The sequence below is a fragment of the Neophocaena asiaeorientalis genome, unplaced genomic scaffold (genome assembly GCF_003031525.2).
Source record: "Neophocaena asiaeorientalis asiaeorientalis breed wild unplaced genomic scaffold, Neophocaena_asiaeorientalis_V1.1 scaffold9, whole genome shotgun sequence".
Lineage (NCBI taxonomy): Eukaryota > Metazoa > Chordata > Mammalia > Artiodactyla > Phocoenidae > Neophocaena > Neophocaena asiaeorientalis.
The window spans coordinates 3,821,602-3,837,001 of NW_020171825.1; the positions used below are offsets into that span (position 1 = coordinate 3,821,602).

General features: G+C 41.7%; 2 pseudogenes; both read right to left on the minus strand.

Moving 5' to 3' along the window:
• Positions 1–6,547: 6,547 nt before the first annotated feature.
• LOC112396131 (guanine nucleotide-binding protein G(I)/G(S)/G(O) subunit gamma-5 pseudogene) lies at positions 6,548–6,748 on the minus strand (annotated as a pseudogene).
• Positions 6,749–14,162: 7,414 nt separating this feature from the next.
• LOC112396431 (probable palmitoyltransferase ZDHHC24 pseudogene) lies at positions 14,163–14,976 on the minus strand (annotated as a pseudogene).
• Positions 14,977–15,400: the final 424 nt, after the last annotated feature.

Here is a 15,400-nt window from a genome sequence, read left to right on the forward strand (position 1 = left end):
TGGCATAGTGGTTAAGAATCCGCCTGCCAATGCAGGGGACACGGGTTCAAGCCCTGGTCCGGGAAGATCCCACATGCCACAGAGCAACTAAGCCCGTGCACCACAACTGCTAAGCCTGTGCTCTAGAGCCCGCAAGCCACAACTACTGAAGCCCACGTGCCTAGGGCCCATGCTCCGCAACAAGAGAAGCCACCGCAATGAGAAGCCTGTGCACCGCAACGAAGAGTAGCCCCCGCTCGCCGCAACTAGAGAAAAGCCTGCGGGCAGCAACAAGACCCAACGCAGCCAAGAATAATTTTTTAAAATAAATAATTGATTTAAAAAATGCTTTAAAAAAAAGAGGCCATAAAATACATCTCAATATATTTCAAAAGTTGGTATCATATAGATCATATTCTATAACATAAATTAAGTTAAAAATCAAAAACAAAAAGATGTCTAGAACAAGAGCTGTATTTGGAAATAAAACACATGCTTCTGAGAAACACGTGGATCAAAGAAGAAATCATGATGGAAAATTTTAAATACATCGCTGAATAATAATTAAAGTACACACACACACACACACACACACACACACACACACACACACAATGGAATACTCCTCAGCCATAGAAAAGAATGAAATTTTGCCATTTGCAACAACATGGATGGACTTGGAGGGCATCATGCTTAGTGGAATGTCAGACAGAGAAAGATAAATACTGTATGATATCACTTATATGTGAAATCTAAAAAATAAAACAAACTAGTGAATATAACAAAAGAGAAGCAGACTCACAGATATAGAGAACAAGCTAGTGGTTACCAGTGGGGAGGGGAAGGGGGGAGGTGCAAAACAGGGGTAGGGGATAAAGAGGTACAGATTTTTATGTATAAAATAAGCTACGAAGATATTGTACAAAACAGGGTATACGCCAAGATTTTATAATAACTATAAATGGAGTCTAACTTTTAAAAATTGTGAGTCACTATATTGTATGAAACTTTCATAACAGTACTGCTGGGAAGGTAAACTGGTATAGTCATTTCAGTAAATGATTTGTTACACCTTGTGAAGCTGGACATGTGCATGCCTTAAAGCCAGCAATTCTATTCCTTAATATAGACCCAAAGAACCTTCTGTACACATGCACCAAAATACTGGTTCGAAAATGTCCACAGACCCATCGTTTGATGGAAACAACCTAACATAAATTAACAACAGAAAACCAAAAATTGTGTTATAGTCATTCAATAGTATATGTTTGCATAAATAAATAATACAGCAGCTGCCTACACCAGCACGGGTGAATATTAAAAGCAATACTGACGAAACAAAAGCAAATTAGAAAAATATTGTATAATTCTATTTATATAAAATCCAAAACCAAGCAAAACTAAAAGAAATGTATTGCCTATGTTTACATATATGTGTGGAGGTGTAAAGAAACCCAATGGTATTAATAAATACAAAAATCAGCAGTGTTACCTCTGAAAGAAGTATGAGTTCTGAGATAAGTAGAGAGGGCTTCTAAGGAACTGATACTATTTTTTGCCTATTGTAGTTTTTTTTAACACCTTTATTGGAGTATAATTGCTTTACAATGCTGTGTTAGTTTCTGCTGTATAACAAAGTGAATCAGCTATATGTATACATGTATCCCCCTATCCCCTCCTTCTTGCATCTCCCTCCCACCCTCCCTATCCCACCCCTCTAGGTGGTCACACAGCACCGAGCTGATCTCCTTGTGCGATGCAGCTGCTTCCCATTAGCTACCTATTTTACATTTGGTAGTGTATATATGTCAATGCTACTCTCTCACTTCGTCCCAGCTTACCCTTCCCCCTCCCCGGATCCTCAAGTCCATTCTCTATGTCTGCGTCTTTATTCCAAGCTAGGTAATGGTACACAGTTTTTTATCTCCTTATTATTCTTTAAGCTGTATATATATGTATATATATGTGTGTGGGGGTGTATACATATATCCATATACATTATGCATGTATGTCTATATATTACATTCTTTTTATATCTGATCTATTTCAACAGTCAGAAAAAATATTTCACCAATAATAACACATCACAAAAAAAGCCAACTCTTCTGTTTTTCAGGTACCTAACAAAATTTGACCTAAGATAAATACTTAGTGGAGGTGTGGTCTTTCCAATTTAAAAAAATGATAATTATGTGGTCTCCACAAGCCCCGGGCTGTTTCCTGTCACGGAACAAATAGTACTAAATAAATGTTTGTTTAATTGAACTAAATTAAAATGTGTATAATACAAGGGGCAAATGTGTGCCATCAGCTATTTTGAATTGTCCATCTCAGCCTTTCTTTGTAACAGAGCTCCAAATTTCACTGTATACTTATCCCTCAACCACACAATCTATATGCTACTGGAGAAAGTGACCCCACTCTTAGCAACCAAGGTGGACTCTGATTGGCTTAAGTTATTTAGTATCTTCCAATTCTTGACAACAGTGTTTGGTTCAAAATAGTTAACAAAATATGAGCCAATGAGAGACAAGAAATGAGATACAACAAAATATTTATGAGAGGTTCGGGGTGTGTGTGTGTGTGTGTGTGTGTGTGTGTGTGTGTGTGTGTGTGTGTGTGATTTGGGTGGGGGGTGAGGGATCCTCCTAGGTCTTCTGAAAGATACTCAGAGAGGCACTCGCTGTGTTTATTGAACATATGAACAAGACTGGCAACCCATCCCTGCCCCGAGAAGCTGCTAGAGCCACCTATGTGGCATCTGAGGAGCTAGCCTTAAATGAAGCCCCAGGTAGGTCAGGGCCAGCCATTCTGGTAATATGGTTGACTAGGTAACCTAGAGCACTTGCTACAGAACACTTAGAAATGCCAAATAAAATACAACAAACGTCCTTTTAAGTGCATGGCTGAGCCCAAAAGAAAGTAAGGGAAATCTCTCAGCCAGGCCAGTTGATGAGAGTAGAGTCACCTTCCCCAGCATATGTAGGCTGCATAGGTGAGAAATGAAAATCCAAATGAAAAATAAAGTGGGAACTGAAGACCAGAGCAGGAAGGGTAGACTGGACAAGGGGCAGAGATTGGTTGCCACTTTCTATAACCAAGAAGCTTGCATTTTATAGCCCATGTGCGGACAGGAGATGGTGGCTTAGGTCTGCAAAAAGTCAGAGAGCTGCAACTGGGACCATATGTAAAGTTTAAGGCCTAACCCTCAGAAAAATGGTGGATTAAACATATATATGTCCTCATCCCCTGTAAAAAAAAAAAAACACACACACATACCAACAGCACAGGGTGATATACTGGTGAATGAAGGTTTATACAGGGTTTGTAAAAGTTTCCTCCGAGAATATATACTCACAAATGTGCTCTCACATAGATTTGGAGTCTGCATCTTTCCTACACCATGATAGAGGAACCTACAACCTGAAAATTTAACATACAATATTCCTGCCAGTAATTCTCCTGAGATTCATGCCTCCCACCTCCACCCTAATGCTTAACCCAGGAGGCACGAGATTCCAACAAATAAACTCCTAAGAAAAATAAGTTCACCACCCAAAATTACCAAATAACCCCCCCCAAAATTCATCATGTAAAAGTCAACAGATATATAGAAACAGATGTCTGAAAATGGATTTCAGATAATAGGACTACAAGATATAGAATAAAAATTTAGTATATTTTAAATTATTGAGGACATAAAAAGAGAAATTAAAAATATCTTAAAATTATGAGCACTATCACAAAGCCAGGGAGATTTGAAAAATGACCACCTGGAATTTCCAGGAGTAAAATAATTGAAATATAAAACCCAAAAGACAGATTAACAGCTAAATAAGACCTAGATGAAGACAAAATCAGTGAACTAAAATATAGAGATAATAAAATTATTAATAAAGCAGGACTAAAAAAAAGTATAAAATATGAAAGTCATGAAAGATAGAATATGAAAGACAACATTTATTCAAGTTCCAAAAGAGCTATATATTTAAGACGTGGGCAGACTATATAGAGACCAATGGGAAGAGAGAGAAATAAGATATTTGGTGATTTTAAAAAGATGCTTGATCAAACCTTGCCTGAAGCCCTTTCCATTCCTCAGCTTTTATATTGTTAGCCTATACATTATTTAAATTATTTAATCCCATTTATGTTGAGCATTTTGTTCTTTGCAAGCTAAGTTTTCCTAGCTGATATTGGAAGTAAGAAAATAAAGATTAGACTAAGGAAGTTTTTTTAAAAAGTACCTGACCATTAAGCATCTGGAAAAATAGACTCAGACAAATCCAGCTAAAAGTTAACAGGGAACAACACTTCTCCCATATTGCAGCTGTAAAGTATCATAACGATCACCTCTTCGGGTGACTACTGCTTTTTTACTAAGATGCTTTGGTTTCTAAAATCATTAACTATCAAAAACTTTGTTTGTTAGAAATTATATCAGTAAAAATGAAACATCCCACTCTTGCCTAGAGGATTTAAGCCACTCTGACAAAGAGGCAGCCTCAATTTCCAACCCAAGTGCAGAGCTTCTAATAAGGGGTTTCTGGATACAATATTCCACATTTATCTTAACTTTGTAGTTCCCAAGGAAACAGGACCTTAGATCCACTTCACAGTCCAGAGTTGATGTTAAACCCTTCGCATACAGCCCAGCTTTTCTCTGAGCCTATCCAAACACTGCTTTATTTAAATTTAACCTAAACTCCATTATCCTTCAAAATCCTGGGCTTCCCTGGTGGCGCAGTGGTTAAGAATCTGCCTGCCAATGCAGCGGACACGGGTTCGAGTCCTGGTCCGGAAAGATCCCACATGCCGCAGAGCAGCTGGGCCCCTGCGCCACAACTACTGAGCCTGTGCTCTAGAGTCCGCGAGCCACAACTACTGAAGCCCACGCGCCTGGAGCCCATGCTCTGCAGTGGAGAGGCCACCACAGTGAGAAGCCCACACACCGCAACGAAGGGTAGCCCCCGCTCACTGCAACTAGAGAAAGCCCGTGCGCAGCAACAAAGACCCAAGGCAGCCAAAAATAAATAAATAAATTTATTTTTAAAAATCCTATAATAACCTCTGTCTTTTCCTTTATTTGGTGAGATGCCCCACAGTTCCCCTGGCATGCAGTCTCCCTCACTGCAATGGTGCAATAGAACTGACTTTGCTGAATAAAAGGTCATTTCTGGTGATCTTAGGCTGATTAAGCTAGGACAGGAGACAGGGTGAAGCAAACCAAATAAACCAAAATATAAAATTTTGTTTTTAGCATTTGCCTAAAGATAGTCATATAGAGAGGAATGGAAAAGAGAGGAACAGAAAAGGTAAATGCTGGTTAGAATCATTTGGTTGGACTGAAACTAGAGAGGGTTTTCACTGATGATAGCTTCTTGGAGAAGGCCAGCCTTGAAGAGAGAGAGAGAAAGAAGTTGCTTCATGTTCCATTAAGAACATGGAACTAGTGGCACAAGTGCTTAAAGAAAAAAAGCCCCTTTGCTTCTCTTTGCAGCTGCACATACCCTTCCAGACCGGGACACTTCCTTGTTCCATGCGGGCGGCCCACGGGGCTCCCAGAAAATTGAGTGCAGCCTAAAACAAGTGCCAAAGCACACTCTGGGATCCAGCTGCCTCCCAGGTCTAGGGCTGAGCTCCTGGGCTGTATTTTCATCAGTGAACTGGCAGTCATAAATGTCAAGCCCTGATCAGCATAATCCCCTTAGCTCTTCCAGCTTAGTTCACGGCAAGGAAAGGTGGCATCAAGAAGATTTCCTATTTTGGAAAAAAAAAAAAAATTGCTGAACTTGGGCTGGCATAATATTAGCAGTGCTAACATTCTATATGGCTTTTATCTCCAGTAAGTTCGAGATTACTTAAGCATTTGTGGGAATCAGATTTCTTTGTAATCAAGACAAAGCACAACATTTTGGTACCTTCTCTGATTGCTAAGGATGGCTGTTTTTCAGGTGGAGGAACTAAGGAGAACATATCTGGTGTAATGCTGCAGTAAAAATAAATTAAAAAGTGAAGCATCATGAAGATGTAGCTCTCTGGTAGCCTCTGTTTCAAGAAACCCCTGCTACCCCTCTTGCCTTCTTCAGGTCCTATGGCTTCAACCTTGAAAAATAAAGGTCACCCCCATCCCCACAATGCCTAGGTAGGCAGCTCAGAGTGCCTGGAACTCAGAGTATTTGTACAAGTAAACACAGAGGAAAACTACACAAAAACAAAACACAGCTGCATTTTTAATAGCTTGAAAACTCTTCTACCCCTAACTAGTTCAAATTTAGATTACTGTAGCCTCCTGGGCTCTCCCAGTTCATGTGTATCCTTTTCTTGTTTTCTTTTTTATACTAAGTATTTTATTGCTGCCAGTGTATATAAAACAATTACCCTTGTGAAACAGAAATTCATGAATATTCAGAGACGTAGATGTTAAGGACTGACAAAAGTACAAGTTTGTATAGTATGGCACGTGTGATAGCGACAGGCTTTTGTACTGGCTTCAAATTCAGCTTCCCTTTGAATATTCACCGGTTTATGAAAAGTGGTTTAGAAAATCTTGCAAAGATTCATTTTATTACAAAAAGGAACAGACTTTCTGGGGTCTGAAGGGATTTGAAGATACTCCAGTCAGCAGCGGGTTATGTTGAACATTCTGCTGACAGAATTGTTTCAAATCTGCAGCTGCCTGGGAAACCTTCACAGGGTTGAACCCAGCCTCCAGCCGGGCCCGTTGAACCACGTTCTTCACAGCAGCGACGCTGGAAGGACCAGACATGGCGCACGCGACAGCTGGGCAGATCGGCACGCCCACGTGTATGCTTTCCTAAGCAATTTTTAATGCCAAATATGTTGATTTTCTTGACTAAAAGCATACTGAAGAAAAAGCATTGTAAAGTGTGTGTGTATGCGTGTGCGTGTGTGTTGGGGGAGAAGTGTGTTGATTCTAAGCTGAACACTGAGAGATTGTTCGAGGACACAAGTTTATTTTATAGCAATAGTTTCTGGCATTTTAAATAACTCGATAGGTCATGCATGGATACCCTCTATCCCCAATGGAAAGCATCATCACCAAATTCCATCAGCTTTGCAGAAGCTGAAAAGCTCACCTCACCTGCCAATCTCTACAGGCGTCAGCCTTGCATGAAAACATGACAGCCAGCATCTCAGAAAGGAAAGAGACCTGCCAATTCACCTACCTTGTATATTTCACAGACAGGAAATCTGAAAAGGTTTCAAGTCCCAAAAGTTTGGTTATTTATACTGATCCTGCCACTGACATGTTGCCGGGGCCTGCCACCTGTCAATTTTGTCCAACCTACCCAAAGAAGGAAGCTGGAAGGGTGCATGTGCCATTACTGTAGAATATGGGATATTAAAATAAAAAATATTCCAGCTCTTTGATTTCCTTTGATTTTGTGGGTAATACAATAACCAGAATGAGATAGCTGAAACCAATAAAATCTGATTTATAGCATTAAAGGCAATCTTTATAGCACTTATTTATGGTACATTACATCTAAAATCCAATTTCACAGGCTGCTGTTTGAAACTTTCTGTTCAATCATACATACACTACATACACTGTACCTCAGTGCCATAGAGTTAGATTATATAAATGTCTGTACCCCCAGAGGTATTAAAATTCGGTTACTACGATGGTGAGTGAGCTTGACAGTAATTTTCCTAACCAACTCTTCAACCAAAAAGATCCAGTCAGTACTTGATAAATACTGAAACTGCTAGCACTCCTATCATTAAACCAAAAAAAAAAAAAAAAAGAAAGAAAAGAAAAGAAAAAGAAATCACTGTTCAGATAACTCTATATTCTGGAACGAAATTAATTGAAAAGAAGTCGTATGGAAATGTGATAATTGGTGATGCTGAAGGATACTTGCGTTAACGTTGCGGGGTATATTTTCAAGCCAATGAGCAAAAAGTACTTTCTTGCATGACATCATCGGTATTAAGAAAAGACACATGGCTAGGTCTATACATGCTACTTTGGAAATATAACCTGAAGTGTCTACATTCATACACTTGAATGTAGAAGGCTATATCCTGTTCAATTACTATAATCATTGTCAAAGAGAGGGCAAAGAACACATGCTGACTTTCAGAGAACTGTCATTTGAATCTTAAGCGACTTCCCATTGATTTAAAAAGGGTTTTATCGTAAAAAAAATGCAACTCTCCAAACACTTTGCTTGCCACACATTAGATAAACGTAAAGGGAGGCTGGGATCCTCACCTGATCTGATGAGCAAGGGAACTCCTGCTCTGTGAGCGATCACATCCCTCAGCACTGAAGTTTTGTTTCCTGAATACATTTCAGCCTCATTGTCATCCAGAAAGGTGTCCCACGCACCCATCACCTGGCTTATGTGCTATGCTGACAAGTCATTCGCGAATAAAATTCAGGACTCAAATATATCAATAAATGACAAAAAGTGGCAGAAACAGTGAATAGATTCAATACCCAAATAACTGCCAAGCATTGTCCTATGCCAGGAGTGCAATGGGATACTGTGGGGCTTGAAGCTAATACAATTTGAAGTCCTCCTTAAAGAAAAAGAATACCAACTTCAAAACTTAATATTATTTATAAGGGACTTGTACAAGTGAAAGCCAGACACCTAAGCCTCATTGGCGACAAAGTAAAAGTATTTCTGGATCTTGTTTTTCCCATATCATTTCTGATCCTCACATAAGCCCAGCAAGGACAGCATTATTCTTCAGATGAGGACCTGAGGCTCAGATGCGTTGCCCCAGAGGACTCTGGTAGGGATCCGTTCACTGGGATGCAAGCTCAAGTTTGTCTCTCTTGAAACCCATGCATACTGCTGCGTTTCAGTTTAAGTTAATTGAGGTTTGGGTTGTTATCACCTGTAGTTCCCCGAGATGGGGTGGTGCTCTTGTTTTAGCCCCCAGAGAATTCTCTACAGCAAGGGAAGGCTTAAGCGTGAATCAGAGTCACCTGGAAGTCTTGTGCAGTCACAGATTGTGAGCCCCACCTCCAGGGTTTCTCAATCAGTAGGTCTGGGTGGGGTCTGAGAATTTCCCCGGTGATGTTGATGCTGTTCAGCCAGCACCATGCATTTAGCCGCTGACCTTGAGAAACTGAGCTAATTCCAGCATTCTGCCCATCTATCTTCTTCCTCCAGTGAAACCACAGTTACTGTAGTTCAGGGGTGCTTAACCAGCTCAGCTAAAATGGAGCTAAACCCCACCCCTTCATGAAAGATTTCAGCTGGACTATCAGTAGCTGAGTACAAAATAGGCTGAGAAGGAAAAATATTAGTGAAGAATTATGTTGGAAGAAAAGATAGTATTAAAATGCAATTCAACAATGAGAAACTCAATATATTTAAATTAGCCTCACTATAGCACAATTTAAAACTGTTACGTAATGGTAGTTAATGAAAACTCATATAAATACCCTAACTTTTCTGTAAAATAATAGAAAAATAGAATCAATGAATATGGTGAGAAGCCAAGGAAAGAGAATCACCAGGTTGGGGGGGGGGTGTGGAGCTAAGGGACTAAGGGCATGAAATGTCATTTGAAATTGAGTTAGTAGGGTTTAATCAAGGTATTTAAATGCATTCTACAATAGAGTACAACTTACATTCTGTATTTAAGTGATATTCAATATAATGATGATGGACTTTTATTACAGGAAAGCTATTCAGTGATGCTTATGAAACGACTGTAGACAAATTATCTCTATGACATACTACAAAAGTCACATCCATAAATTAGTTTGAGATGTGAGCACTAAGTATATCGAGGTTTGAAAGACTTTAGTTCACTCTGAACTCTTAATGACTCGAATATGTTTACAGAGAGAAAAGATGATCCTTTTGCCATTAGTATCTCGTGGATTATTCTGCAGTAAACAACCTGTGTATTTGCTCTTTGGTTGGAAGCCTAGGGGGCTCTTTGTTTATTCAACAAAGAATTATTGACACTTACTAGGTACCAAGGATACACAAATTAATAAGATACTTATTCAAAGAATTAGCCAACTACATTATCCTCTTTCTATTCTACTTGAAGAAAGGAAATAGAATTACTACAACTATCTAGTAATTCATCTCAGAGAAAGAAAAATAATTTGAGCTTTGGGTTTATGGACTTCTTCTGATCGGTGTGCAATCTATAAGAATGGATGGTCAGAGATTCCATAGTTTTCTCACATAGTGATCTTTGTGTTGGATAAAAGACTAGTTTTTAAGAAATAATGTGAATATCGGCCCCTTATAATATTTTCTGCTTCCAGGAGCAGAGGTTCTTGGGCAGGGTTTGTGTGCAGTGGAGTTTACACAGGAATTGTTCAAAGAGTGGGAATTGATGGCGACTCTGATAATGAGAAGAAATTAAGAGTTTTTCCAAATAGGATCACAGATTTTCAGAAAAGGAATTTTCAGTGATTTTCTGAGGAGCTGGTAATAAAATTTGCCTTTGATCTAAAATGATATAAAAGAAAGTTCTGCATTTTCCTAGAAAATGTACCATCAGTGGCAATAAATCTTAGCTCTAACCTCCTGTCAATTATCTACCTTATGGATCAGTGCACAAGAAAACAATGAATTCCCAACAATGATCGTGGGATACAGATACCTTCACATAAGAGAGATTTCATAAGAAAATAAATATATGCTCTATAATATCAACATTTAATACCACTCTTGCTTTCTAAAAATGACTTCTATACATTTATTTTCCACTCCACATTTCACAGGCAGATGGTTGAAAAAAATACTCTTTAGCAAAAACAAAAAAAACCCAAAACAAAAAAGCCAGCTTTTCTTCCCAGTGTCAACTGTATTTCTATTAATTTACAATATCTGAAAATAATTATTTTAATTCTCTTTAACGTTGTTAGCAGAAAAACAACAATTTTCGCGTAGTATACTTAGGGAAACAAAAAATTCCTATTAGCAGCAGATCACTTAAATGACACAACTGCCTCACCAAGTAAATTTCAGGTCACGTATCAAATGGCGCCACGGCCAACAGAAAACCAGCTTTTGGTACATTCCATCCGAGGAGATGCTGCCCATTTGCAGAATGCCTAGGATAACATGTCCAAATGCACTTCACAGGTGTCACAAGGTCTTAAAACTTTCACGCGTCACCGAAATCTTCTAACTGATTCCTCTAATGGTTGTGTTTATTCTGCTTCATTGACTTTCAAGTTCACATCAAGTCTCAGAACTCTGAACTAGGAGAGACCATGGAGATGATTTAGTCTCTTCCCTTCCAAATCGTCTTCACGTGTGATTAACTGAGACCCAAAAAAATCTAGTGAGATGTCCAGTGTCTACGTCTGCGTGATGAAAGGGCCAAGATTGATCGAAACTCTGGTCACATGACTCACTGTCCATCAACGTTGCTCCCACTGTGCCATTTGATCAATGATCTTCACGGAGCCCTGACACCTTCTTTGGAATTACACGTTCTCAACAGCGATCTGAGTGCAATGCATTTGAAGAGCCAGCAAAAAGAGAAGCAGGAATTTGTACATGGAATTCTTGAAGTAGCTACCCTTTGTCTAATCCACAGAACTATTACTAGGATCAAATAATATAATGTAGGTAAAGTGATAAAGTGACAGGCTTTGTACATCAGAAAGCATGATACCGATAAAAGGAATTTTCAAGATCGTAAAACCTAAGACGTTATTCTGTGAAAGTTTTGTAAAGAAAAACCTAGATGTCTTGCCCAAGATGTATGGAATACCACAAAATATCTATGCCAAATTGTACCCACAAATAAAATAACTGGATACATTTTAAAGATATATTATAAACAAATGTTAAGAATAATCTTATTACAAAAATGTATCTGAGATGGAAACAAATCTGAAATTCAGCAAAAATTTAACCAGTGTTTGTAGAACTTTGGTTGCTTTCTAAAACTGTAACAAAATGTCAATTCTCAGAGGAAGAAGTTAAAAATAAAACCATAATCTCACATTTTCATAATTAAAAGGAAATGCATTTTCAACTGCCTATAACATGATAACATCATTTCCTGTCAGCAATTTTTATACATATGCAGTTCTGAGCCTTCAAAATTCTTAAAGCTACTTATAGCACTAATAAGAAATTGGATTCTCACAAATTAACAGACCTTTTTCCCCGTGAAAGACCAAATTGAACAAGGATTTACAACATGGGAAGTTTCTATTATTCATGCTTTTTTTCTGTCTGGGAAGCCTGTAACCCACTATCATCACCAATACCCCCCCCCGGATGTCACTCCCAGACCTGAGACAGCTTTGCAAATACTCGCTAGCCTCGTAAGACACCTAACTTCCTCTCCTCCACCGAGCCTTCCTTGTCACCTCTCTGTCTTTGCCTAGTTCTCCAAACACATAACTCTATGTTCCTGCTGTCCCCTGCTAATAATCTTTGTACTTACTTACTAGTCTATCACAGTTCCCCGGACTTTGAACTCCTTAGATGTAGGAGTACCTTACGGATCTGTGTACTCACAGCACGGCACAGTGCCCGGCACTTGTGATGATCAAGATAAGCTTGATTACTTTGATAAAGCTAACCTTCCTCATCAAACATCTTTTTATTGACTATTTCCCACAGTGAAATTAAAAAGAGGAACTTTTAGAGACAAGCTTTCTTTTGATTAATTTGCTCAACTCAGTATATGACCATAGAAAAGCAGTCAAGTATTGAATATTTAGTATTTACTGCTGAGTTTACAATAACAGTGTTCTAATAGAAAATGGCATCACGCAGGCAGATTTTAAAAAGTCCAGAAAGCACACACACAAAAAGTTAAGTGTATTCTCAGAATAAATAGTATACGGTGATTGAACAGAAACAAACTTTCTCATTTTTATCTTTCTGTATTTCCACTGGTTTCTGAACACAGGAGAGATTCTGTACTACCACCTCAACGTAATGTGGTCAAAGTTTATTTATTCATTGAATACTGAGCCAGGCCACGTCCTAGGTACCAGCTCAACAGCAGACAAAACAAAGTCCCTGCTTTCAAAAGACAGCACAACTTAGTAGTGGTGAGGGATGCAGACCACCTGGGTTTGAGTTCAAGCTCCATCACATATGAGCTGTGACATCTTATGTAAGTTACTTAACCTCTCTGGGCTGTAATTTCCTAGTCTATAAAAATGGGAACAATATTACCTACGTCATGGGTTGTTATGAGTATTCAATGAGTTAATATTTGTAAAGTTCTTTAAAGAGTGCGTGGAATGTATGATATACGTAAATGCTTGACAACATTTCAAGGTGCTTCAATTCTACCCAAAAGAGACAGACACAAAACACATACATATGTAATTGGTCACATGGTGATTACTGCTGTGAAGACAGTAAGAGGGGCCAGGGAACAGAGGATGGAGGTCCTTGCTCGCTCATACAAGGTGGTCTCCCCCAGAAGGCCTCTCTGATAATGTGACTTTTGAGCAGAAACCTTAATAAGTGAGGAAGGAGCTCTGGAAATCTTGGAGGAGTGTCACAGGCAGAGGAACCAACTGAACTAGCTCTGAGGAGGAAGACAGCTTGGAGCATTGACAGAACCACAGGAGCCTAAGGAGAGGTGCTGAAGCAAAGCCAGTGAGGAGGAGAATGGCCAGGGGCCAGGTCAGAGCAGGAACAGAGAGAGGAACCCCGTAGGGTCTTGAAGGAGCTCACATTTTAACGAAAAATGACTGGAGGATTTAGAATGGAAGGGTAATGCTACTGGATTTTTTTTTTTTTTTTTGGTACGTGGGCCTCTCACTGCTGTGGCCTCTCCCGTTGCGGAGCACAGGCTCCGGACGCGCAGGCTCAGTGGCCATTGGCCTGACAATCAGAGGAACCAAAAACAGCAGCCCGGGCAACAGTGAAGGTCCAGAAACCCACAAAGATGGGGGGAGTCAGAGAACCAAGTGGGCACTTTATTAACCTGGCAAAGGGGCAGCTGGGCAGACCGAGCAGCCCCCTGCCAGACCCTTCGCTGTGCTCAGGGGTCACTGATAGAGGCAGAGCTGCAGGGCCCAAGCCCTGGACACTAGGAGTCCAAGCTGGGCAAGGGCAAGGCTACGGGTGGGGCTGGAGTTGCCGAAAGCAGGCATCAAGTACCAGCCTGCCGCCCCTTCTGAGGCTGGGGGTGGGTCTGAAATGAGTCCCCTCTCCCGTTCCCCACTCACGCTCTTCCTGGAGTCAGGAAGCCATGAGTCCCACATCAGCTGTGGTCTGGAAGGTGATGCTGTCCCCCTGGCAACGGGGAGGCCAGGAAGGGCCAGAGCGCCAGACAATGACCCAGCGGGGCCCCAGGGCCGCCTGCAGGTTGCGGGAGGGGCCCAGGTCGTAAGAGTGCCGCCCCGAGCCCACTCCCACGTGGTCTAGCCCCTCAGCAGCAAGATCCCACGGAAGAGCAGTCCAGCCGCGCACAGCGGTGCACACGCCACACACGTGTCTGTCACTAAGGCCAGCGCGAACGGCGCCGCAGACACTGCCTGCGAGGCAACGGGAGGAGGGCGGTGGTGTGCAGGGGTGTGTGGGCTCGCAGCAGGGCTGACGGGTCAGGGCCCAGCAGCGCACAGATGTGCAGCAGGACGCCTGCGGCGTGAAGCAGCAGACACACGCAGGGCCGGTAGTTGCGGAAGCGCACGCGGCGGCCCGGCGGGCGGCCGTGGTGGTCCCGGCGCAGGATGCAGCGGTGCCAGGCGGAGCAATGCCCGCCGCGCGGTGGCCTCCGGCTTTGGCACTGGTAGCAGTAAGCCCAGGCCTGGCCCTGACCACGGCCGGCCAGCATCACAGCCTGGATGCTGGGGTCCGAGCGCAGGAAGAGCCCCCCACGTTGCCCAGTAGGTTGAGCAGCTGGAAGGCTGCCGGCGCAAGCTGCAAGGTCCGGGCCAAGAGTCCCAGCGGGGGCGGCCCGGGACCCAGCACCAGCACGTAGGCCAGTTCCTGGCCCAAGACGCAGCCGCGCGGACGCCGCCACCGCGCTCCCCACCGCCCAGGGCTGCCCCATGGCCTGGACCCACTAGCGGTGGATCCCGGGTACCCCGCCGCTTCCCGCTGCTGGATTTTGGTGGTAAACGGATCACCATAGCTGCTGTGTAGAGAAGAAACTCTAAGACGAGGAGTTAAGAGTAAACACAGGAGGATCAGTGAGGAAACAGCAGGCTAGGTGAGTGATGACGTATCTTGATGAAGATGGAGGGGAACATAAGATGTGGCCAGGTTCGGGTTATTTTCTAGGTTAGTCCCCAGCATTTCCTGACTGAGGGATGTTGGGTGAGAGAGAGAGGAGTCCAGGATGACCCCAAGATTTGGGGTCCAAGCTTCTGCAGGGATGAAGCTGCCACCGACCGAGATGCGCAAACTAAGGGGAAGCGTGATCCGTCATAGGTCAGATCATTTTCCTCCTCAGAAATCCTCAGTGGCCGCCGCTT